Here is a 10,728-nt window from a genome sequence, read left to right as displayed (position 1 = left end):
GCAAAGTGAAACTCAGCGAACTGAGTAAAGTTCATGTATCTCAGATGGACTCGGCTCTGTGTCTCATTGGACAACCTAAACACGTGTTTGATTCTGGCCAATACTTGATCAGTCCATCATCCTTTCTGCACGCAAGAGCTCACCTCCATTGGCATAAGAATACATTCAGCGTCATTCTCAACTTCAAAGTGAAACACACTCTGTCCTGAATATGAGTGCGTACTATTTATCTTGCGATGAAAAAATATGAGAAGCTGGATTTGGATTTAGTCCCTTGGCTGCCGATTTTAACCCGTGCAGGAAATCAATCCGGGTTGGCCGAGCTGCCTGGTCTGATTAAAAGGCGTTAAAACACTACATTCCAGGCATGTTATAGTGTTCTGGCCTCAACATTCGGTTCAACGTATCGGATCATAAGTACCGCTCCCATTGTCTGCTACTGGTTCTGCTGTTCCCACGAACACTTCCTCTGGTCCATCCTTTGTTACTTTATTGCCCGCTTACCACCCACTTTGCCTTTTCGCATTGTGCCATTTATTATTCAATCACTCCTACGCTCCACTGCATCACAGACATTCCCTTTTGTCCTTCCTCGCTGCCTATTTTTTTCCAGGCTGATTTTTCGAGGAACAAATCTGTAAACTTTCCATTTTTCTTCAAATTTCGGAATGATCATCTGACTGAACGTGAGCCCGGGATCTTCATCCACAGAATGTTCACGACCTGCCGAGTTTTACAGAATTTTTTGTTTTTGTTCTTTGTGTTTCTGTATCTCTTTAAAGGTGATGTGCTGGTTTGTCCGGGGTCATTCTCTGTCTCTCCAAAATGGTGTGCTATCAGTATCGGATCATTATGTATCTGTTTAAAAGGAATGTGCTGTCTGTCCCGAATTTCATATTTCAAATTTCAAAAACTGCCTTTGGAGGGTGCAGTAATTTTAGTTTGTTGGTGTGTTTGTGTAAGCGAGGGAGTGCGTGCAAACATTCTGCGCGATCTTACTGTGCATTTCATGTCATGGGAGAAAAAATGCATTACATGCAACTTGAAGCCACACTGATTTGATTGAACACGCATTCGGGGACTGTCTGACAGGAGAAGAATCTGCTGTGCGATTTTGCTATTCCACATCTGAAAGAAGGCAAATTATATAAGTTAGAAACATAGCGATTTTAGCGAGAGCTTGCGGATGGGCTGTGTGACATGATGAGCTCCTTCACCTTCATTTTCAAATACAAATCAAATCAAGACAAGACAAGACATGACTGACTGACTGACTTTGTTTATATAAATATATGTATAAATATTAATATATGCGTATATTTACATACATTCCCGACTTTTTAACTTTCACAATAAATGTGCTTTTTCTGTTCTGCCTACATTGGCTCTATTACATTTGACCTCTTTCACAGCACACGCAGCTTCTGTCTGATCCTGCAGAAAGGCACTCGCGACTTTAAAAGATCGCCTTTGTTGCCCACATCTTCCCTCGTGGCTTGTCTTACACCATGGGCTTACTGTGTTTGGGTATTTACTGATGCACGTCCTGATTTCCAGTGGATTTCATGCAGTCGCGCAGACTTCGTTCAATCAAAAATATATAGATTCAGAAAAAATGATTTATTTAGTTACCTCAAATCAAATTTAATTTTTTGCAATAAAATTTAAATGTATTTATTTTCTTATTATGAGCAATATATATATATGTTTTAAATTGTCTTTTTGTCTGGGTTGGTTTTACTTGCCTCCCTCTTTCCTGTTTGTCTATCACCTGTCGCTTCAACAACCGTCCCAGTCCCGCGTGCTCATGAGAACCGCGCTCAATCACGCACAGCACAATTGCATTCAGGAATGATAGAAATCCCACTTTATTCTTCTGAAAGGGAACTGCTGTCCATGGAGGGCCATTCTACAGCTGTGTAAGAGGGATGTGCTTCCTGTCCAGGATCATTCGGTGTCTGTTTCAACGGGATGGTTGTCAGTTCGGTTCATCAATTGGCCCTTTAAAACGTATTTTCTCATTATCCGGATCATCCTGTACATTTAAAAAGGAGTGTAAGTTCAGCTGTGATAACCGAATTGTTAAACTGTTGTGTTTCAAGCTACATTGACGTTGCCTGTGTCCGTGCACATCCATATCGCAGCGCATCTATTCATTACTCAAAATATGCTCATGTTTTCCGATATCCACTACTTGATATAAACCTTGTCCCAAATTTGCTCTCAATATAAAAAAAAACAAATTTTGTGCCGACGGCAGCGGCCGCGTGGCCTAATGGATAAGGCGTCTGATTTCGATTGTAACTGTGAAGTTATCAGAAGATTGCAGGTTCGAGTCCTGCCGTGGTCAGCTAACTCGCCGCGTGAAATTTTATATTCTTTGTTTTGATTCTGCCTCAAAACCAACCATCTCGTACAGTCACTCACCTGAAGTAAAGGAAGGCTGTTTGCTTTAAGAAGCTCATGGCACATTTTCATCACTGTCGATCTGGTTGCACGGGCAAAACAAGCGGTGAAGAAGTAGACTTTCGTGCACATTATTTCTGTTTGAATGCAAAAAGTAGGGGATGGATGTCTGACGTTGCATTAATTAGGAGACAAGGTGACTGAGAGATTCAGGCAATGGACTGCGGATCCAGTGTGCCCCCAGCTTCGTCATTATTGTGTTAAATCGTTTCCACTCGTTTCTTTTCGGCCATCACATTTAACCTCATTGCCAAATTCACCTTTTACTGACAAGGATGCAGCTCGTTGGTGAAGTAATGTCTCCAAGAATAATCTATTGAGCAAAGGGAAAACATTAGCAGGACTATGGAGAGGGGGACTCATGAGATAGGTCTCTGAGAGTCAGCACAGGCACGATGGGCCGAATACGTTAAACTAACGTCAGAATCTGAGAGCTACATTCAATACTGATGGCGGCTCGTTGGTCTCGGGGTATGATTCTCGCTTAGGCATTCTAATAATTGAAATGGGAGAGATCCCGGACGAGCCCTGCCAACTTTTAGTCAAAAAACTACTTCTCAGCCGGTCGATATGTGAGAAAACTGATAGGTTTCAAATTAAAACGTGTGATTGCACTCCGTTGTTCACACAGCGTCCAACAATCCTGGAGATTCCCAGCAGCAAAGTGAAACTCACCGAACTGAGTAAAGTTCATGTATCTCAGATGTAATCGGCTCTGTGTCTCATTGGACAACATAAACCCGTGTTTGATTCCGACCAATACTTGATCAGTCTATCTCCCTTTCTGCACGCATGAGCTCACCTCCATTGGGATAAGGAGGCATTCAGCGTCAATCTCAACTTCAACGTGAAACAGACTCTGCCCTGAATATGATTGCGTCGTGTTTCTCTAGCGCTGAAAAGCTGTGAGAAGCTGGCTTTGGATTTAGTCCCTTGACTGCCGAATTTAAACCGTACGGGAAATCAATCCGGGTGGCCAAGCTGCCTGGTCTGATTAAAAGGCGTGCACACTCTACATTCCAGGCATGTTATAGTGTTCTGGCCTCAACATTCGGTTCAACGTATCGGATCATAAGCACCGCTCCCATTGTCTGGTAATGGTTCTGCTGTTCCCACTAACACCTCCTCTGGTCCATCCTTTGTTACTTTATTGCCCGCTTACCAGCCACTTTGCCTTTTCGCATTGTGCCATTTATTATTCAATCACTCCTACGCTCCACTGCATCACGGACATTCCCTTTTGTCCTTCCTCGCTGCCTATTTTTTTCCAGGCGCTATTTTCGTGGAAAAAATCTGTAAACTTTCCATTTTTCTTAAAATATCGGAATGATCATCTGACTGAACGTGAGACCGGGATCTTCATCCAGAGAATGTTCACGACCTGCCGAGTTTTACAGAATTTTTTGTTTTTGTTCATTGTGTTTCTGTATCCCTTTAAAGGTGATGTGCTCGTCTATCCGGGGTCATACTCTGCCTCTCCAAAATGGTGTGCTATCAGTATCGGATCATTATCTATCTGTTTAAAAGGAATGTGCTGTCTGTCCCGAATTTCATATTTCAAATTTCAAAAACTGCCTTTGGAGGGTGCAGTAATTTTAGTTTGTTGGTGTGTTTGTGTAAGCGAGGGAGTGCGTGCAAACATTCCGCGCGATCTTACTGTGCATTTCATTTCATGGGAGAAAAAATGCATTACATGCAACTTGAAGCCACACTGATTTGATTCAACACGCATTCGGGGACTGCCGTGGGATTTTGCCATTCCACATCTGAAAGAAGGCAAATTATTTCAGTTAGAAACATAGCGATTTTAGCGAGAGCTTGAGGATGGTCTGTGTGACATGATGAGCTCCTTCCCCCTTATTTTCAAATACAAATCAAATCAAGACAAGACAAGACATGACTGACTGACTGACTTTGTTTATATAAATATATGTATAAATATTTATATATGCATATATTTACATACATTCCCTACTTTTTAACTTTCACAATAAATGTGCTTTTTCTGTTCTGCCTGCATTGGCTCTATTACATTTGACCTCTTTCACAGCACACGCAGCTTCTGTCTGATCCTGCAGAAAAGCACTCGCGACTTTAAAAGATGGCCTATGTTGCCCACATCTTCCCTCGTGGCTTGTCTTACACCATGGGCTTACTGTGTTTGGGTATTTACTGACTGCACACCGTGATTTCCAGTGGATTTCATGCAGTCGCAAAGACTTTGTTCAATCAAAAATATATAGATTAAGAAACAATTAATTATTTATGTTAATCAAATCAAATTAAATTTTTTGCAATAAAATTGTAAATTTATTTATTTTCTTATTATGATAAATATATATATGTTTTAAATTGTCTTTTTGACTGGGTTGGTTTTATTTCGCTCCTTTTTTCCTGCTTGTCTATCACCTGTGGCTTCAACAACCGTCCCAGTCCCGCGTGCTCATGAGAACCGCGCTCAATCACGCACAACACAATTGCATTCAGGAATGATAGAAATCCCACTTTATTCTTCTGAAAGGGAACTGCTGTCCGTGAAGGGCCAATCTACAGCTGTGTAAGAGGGATGTGCTTCGTGTCCAGGATCATTCGGTGTCTGTTTCAACGGGATGGTTGTCAGTTCCGGTTCATCAATTGGCCCTTTAAAACGTATTTTCTCATTATCCGGATCATCCTGTACATTTAAAAAGGAGTGTGATTATCAGCTGTGATAACCGAATTGTTAAACTGTTGTGTTTCAAGCTACATTGACGTTGCCTGTGTCCCTGTACATCCATATCGCCGCGCATCTGTTCATTACTCAAAATATGCTCATGTTTTCCGATATCCACTCCTTGAAAAAGTCTTGTCCCAAATTTGCTCTCAATATAAAAAACAATAAATTTTGTACGGACCGGAGCGGCCGCGTGGCCTAATGGATAAGGTGTCTGACTTCCATTGTAATTGTGATTTTATCAGAAGATTGCAGGTTCGAGTCCTGCAGCGGTCAGCTAATGCGCCACCTGAAATTTAATATTCTTTGTTTTAATACTGCCTCAAAACCAACCATCTCGGACAGTCACTCACCTGAAGTAAAGGAAGGCTGTTTGCTTTAAGAATCTAATGGCACATTTTCTTCACTGTCGATCTCGTTGCACGGGCAAAATCAGCGGTGAAGTAGACTTTCGTGCACATTAATTCTGTTTGAATGCAAAAAGTAGGGGATGGATGTCTGACTTTGCAGTTAATAGGAGACAAGGTGACTGAGAGTTTCAGGCAATGGCCTGCTGATCCAGTATGCCCCCAGCTTCGTCGTTATTGTGTTAAACATTTTCCCCTCGTTTTTTTTAATTCAAATACATTTAATCTCATTGCCAAATTCACGTTTTTACTGACAAGGATGCAGATCGTTGGTGAAGTAATGTCTCAAAAAATAATCACTTCATCAAAGAGAAAACATTAGCAGAACGATGGAGAGGGGGACTCATGAGATCGGTCTCTGAGAGTCAGCACAGGCACGATGGGCCGAATAGCAAACTAACGTCAGAATCTGAGAGCTACATATCTCCCTGTCGGCGGCTCGTTGGTCTAGGGGTATGAATCTCGCTTTGGGAGTTTAATAATTGAAATGCGAGAGATCCCGGACGAGCCCTGCCAATTTTTAGGCTTAAACGACTTCTCAGACGGTCGACATGTGAGAAAACTGACATGTTTCAAATTAAAACGTGTGATTGCACTGGTATACAGTGTTCCACTGGATTCAGTACTGGCACAGCTGCTGTTTATCAGTCTTTGGGAGAAATGAGATGTACCCCAGAGTTCAGTACTGGGACAGCTGCTGTTTTTCAGTCTATGGGAGATTCCCAGGAGCAAAGTGAAACTCACCGAACCGAGTAAAGTTCATGTCTCTTTGATGTATTCGGATCTGTGTCTCATTGGACAACCTCAACCCCGGTTTGATTCCGGCAAATACTTGATCAGTGTATCTTCCTTTCTGCACGCATGAGCTCACCTCTATAGCCATACGCATACATTCAGCGTCAATCTCAAATTCAACGTGAAACAGACTCTGCCCTGAATATGAGTGCGTTCTGTTTCTCTCGCGCTGCAAAGATGTGAGAAGCTGGCTTTGGATTTAGTCCCTTGACTGCCGAATTTAAACCGTGCAGGAAATCAATCCGGGGTGGCCAAGCTGCCTGGTCTGATTAAAAGGCGTTCAAACCCTACATTCCAGGCATGTTATTGTGTTCTGGCCTCAACATTCGGTTCAACGTATCGGATCATAAGCACCGCTCCCATTGTCTGCCAATGGTTCTGCTGTTCACACTAACACCTCCTCTGGTCCATCCTTTGTTACTTTATTGCCCGCTTACCACCCACTTTGCCTTTTCGCATTGTGCCATTTATTATTCAATCACACCTACGCTCCACTGGATCACAGGCATTCCCTTTTGTCCTTCCTCGCTGCCTATTTTTTTCCAAGGCGCTATTTTCGTGGCAAAATCTGTAAACTTTATGTTTTTCATAAAATATCGGAATGATCATCTGACTGAACGTGAGCCCGGGAAATTCATCCACAGAATGTTCACGGCCTGCTGAGTTTTACAGAATGCTTTGTTTTTGTTCATTGTGTTTCTGTATCCCTTTTAAGGTGATGTGCTGGTCTGCCCGGGGTCATTCTCTGTCTCTCCAAAATGGTGTGCTATCAGTATCGGATCATTATCTATCTGTTTAAAAGGTATGTGCTGTCTGTCCCGGATTTCAAATTTCAAATTTCACAAACTGCCTTTGGAGGGTGCAGAATTTTTAGTTTGTTGGTGTGTTTGTGTAAGTGAGAGAGTGCGTGGAAACGTTCTGCGCGATCTTACTGTGCATTTCATATCATGGGAGGAAAAATGCATTACATGCAACTTGAAGCCACACTGATTTGATTCAACACGCATTCGGGGACTGCCGTGGGATTTTGCTATTCCACATCTGAAAGAAGGCAAATTATATAAGTTAGAAACATAGCGATTTTAGCGAGAGCTTGCGGATGGGCTGTGTGACATGATGAGCTCCTTCCCCCTTATTTTCAAATACAAATCAAATCAAGACAAGACAAGACATGACTGACTGACTGACTTTGTTTATATAAAGATAACTTTGCTCATGGTATCGGAGATTCTCAGAATTTCCTATTGTGGATTCTGAGAGCAAGGGGATCTCAGAGGATCTTTGGCAATTGAAGGGTTTCTGAAATTGTGTCATGTGATTACGAGGGTTCTCAGTAGATAACAGAGATAACTGACTCTCGAAATATTTTGGAGAAATTATGGGACCTCAGAGGACATCAGAGCGGGTAATCCACGCTTAGTCGGAATCAGAGATAGTAAGGGAAATTCAGGAATTATTAATGACGCTGAGGAGGTATTGGAGTGAGTAAGGCTTGCTCCGGATCTATCAGAGAGCGTATGTGAAACTTTTGATGCTTCAGAAAGTCTAATGTAACATGAGTAGTTATCTTCTGAACATCACATTTTATAACTATCAGCATGGTTAATTAAAGCAAACGTTGAAATCGAATGTCACAGATGGTTTGCCGTCTCCCACTTCGGGGATATGAGATGGTCGATTGAGGCCAGACTGAACATTTGAAGCGCTCAAAAATACATTGATAACGAGCACAGATCCTCCAGCCCAATGCTTTAAATAACAATATAGATACCGTTAATTACATTCGAATAATCAGAGATGCAAAAACCGTTGCATTTAACACAATAACAACTCACAAAAGGATGTGAATCTAAATTGGAGACACTCAAGTGTAATTACAAAAATCACAGGTAATTGATTGTTGTAACAGAATTTTAATTGAGTTTTTTTTTAACCATGCTGTAAATATGAAAGTTTATGTGAACTTTCTTCAAAAGCCGCTGTAGATTTCTGTGGAATGTTTTAACTCCTATCCGATAATTTATGATGTTGATTACCTCAACATTTGAGACCAATGGATTGATTCTTAACAGAATGATCTTAAATAAAGTCGCTTCCAAAGCTATGCAGATTTGGCTAAAGTTGATAGGTAAAATAGATTAAAGTTTAAGAATGTTGATGAGCAATGGCGGATATTTAAGTTGATATTTCCTCACTCTCCACACAATGTATTCCAGTCAGAAGGAAAGACATTAAGAGAAGGGAGAACCAACCGTGGCAAACTAACGAAGTAAAGGATGGTATCAAATTAAAAACAATGGTATACAATCTAGGCAAGATTAGTGGGAGGCCAGATTATTTAAAAATAACAGCAAAGGACGACTGAAAAAATAATAGAGTGAACATGGATTATGAGAGTAAAGAAACAAGAAATATATAAACAGATATTAAGAGGTTCTACAGTTATATAAAAGATGAAGAGAATTGCGCAAGAGGTTGAGACTAGGAAATAAATAATGGGGAGCAGGAAAATGGGAGAGACTTTGAACACATATTTTGTACCGGTATTCACGGTAGAAGACACTAAGAATATCCCAATAATAGATAATTAAGGGCCTATATTGAGGAGTAAATTAATACAATCACTATCACTAAAGAAAATGAGTTCAGTAAAATAATGGAACTAAAGCCAGCCACGTCTATTGGAGCTGATTGTCTGCAGCCTCGGGTCTTAAAAGAAGATACTGCATAGATATTGTTTGCAATCTACCAAAATTCACTGGCGTCTGGAGAGATCCCAGCTGATTGGAAACCTGAAAATGTCCCCATGTAAAAAAGAAGGGAGGCAAACAGCAGGAAACTATAGACCAATTAACCGAATATCTGTCGTTGGGAAATTGATGGAATTCATTATAAAGGAAGCAGTACCAGCACAGTTGCAAATTAATATTGCAGTCAAACAGAGACAGCCTTGTTTTATGAAAGGGAAATCATGTTTGACAAATTTTCCTGAGTTATCTGCGGATGTAACGAGCAGGTTGTTTAAGGGGAACCGGTGGTTGAAGTATATTTGGATTTACAGAAGGCATTCAATAAGATGCCAAGTAAAATGGTACTGCGAAAGATAATAGCTCAGGTGTTGGAGGTAACATATTAGCATGGATAGAAGATTGGCTAAATAACAGAAACAGAGAGTGACTATAAATGAGTCATTATCCGCTTGCAAACAGTGACTAGTGAGGTGCCACAGGGATCAGTGCTGGGGCCTCAACTATTTACAATCTAAATCAATGACTTGGATGAAGGGACCGAGTGTAATTTAGCCAAGTTTGCTGATAAAGCACAGATGGGTTGGATAGCAAGTTCTGAAAATTAAACAAGAAATTTACAAAGGCTTATACAAAGGCGAAGTAAGCATTTGGCAGAAGCAATATAATGCGTGAAATTGTGAAGTTATCCACTTGTCAGAAAACATAACAAAGCATATTATTACTTAAATGGAGAGAGATTACAAAATGCTGCAATACATAAGGACCTTACGGTCCCTGTGCATGAAACAGAACAAAAGAGTATGCACAAGAGCAAGTAATCCGGAATGCTATCCTTTATTGTAAGGGGGATGGAGTATAAAAGCAGAGAAGTCCTGTTACAATTGTAAAGGGTAGTGGTGAGACCGCACCTAGCAGGGTACTGCTTACAGTTCTGTTCACCTTATTAATACATTTCATAGAAGGAGCACTTGGTTGATTCCTGCAATAAAGGGGTTGGCTTATGATAAATTGGTGAGCAGATTTCGCCTATTCTCATTGGAGTTTATAGGAAAGAGAGGTGATCCTATTTAAATAAATAAGATAATGAGGGGACTCACTCAATATGGTAGTTGCCGATAGGACGTTTCCACTAGTGGGGGAATCTAGAACTAGGGGGCATACATTAAGAATAAGGATTCGCCCACTTCGAACAGATCAGCAGAACTTTCTTCTCTCAGAGGGTCGGATATCTGTGGAATTAGCTCCCCCAAAGAGCTGTGGAGGCTGAGTCATTGAATAAATTTAAGATGGAGATAGACAGACTTTTGGACGATCAGTTAGTGAAGCGTTACGGGCACCCAGCAGGGAAGTGGAACTGAGTCCTAGATCCGATCAGCCTTGAACTTATTGAATGGCAGAGCAGGCTCCCAGGGGGCAAATGGCCTAATCCTGCTCCTATTTCTTATGTTTTTATTCCACTGGCCCTATTCTGCTGACCCCAACACAATGCATACTTAGAACTATTAAAACAAACCCGCCGTGGATGCAAGGCGACATCGTTTCCTGGAAGGTATAAATCAACTGCGCCGAAAATGCAGAAACTACATAAAAAGATTCT

At 41.1% G+C, this 10,728-nt stretch overlaps 1 non-coding gene across 1 annotated transcript; it reads left to right on the top strand.

The window, feature by feature from the left end:
* Positions 1-2,261: 2,261 nt before the first annotated feature.
* Positions 2,262-2,350, top strand: trnar-ucg (transfer RNA arginine (anticodon UCG)). Its single transcript is given in 2 exon segments — positions 2,262-2,298; positions 2,315-2,350. It is a non-coding gene; the product is annotated as a tRNA-Arg (tRNA).
* The last annotated feature ends 8,378 nt before the right edge of the window (positions 2,351-10,728 follow it).

Source organism: Pristiophorus japonicus, unplaced genomic scaffold, assembly GCF_044704955.1.
Source record: "Pristiophorus japonicus isolate sPriJap1 unplaced genomic scaffold, sPriJap1.hap1 HAP1_SCAFFOLD_49, whole genome shotgun sequence".
In the NCBI taxonomy this organism is placed as follows: domain Eukaryota; kingdom Metazoa; phylum Chordata; class Chondrichthyes; family Pristiophoridae; genus Pristiophorus; species Pristiophorus japonicus.
Note: the sequence above shows the minus strand (reverse complement) of the source record. Positions and strands in the feature narration are given on the sequence as shown.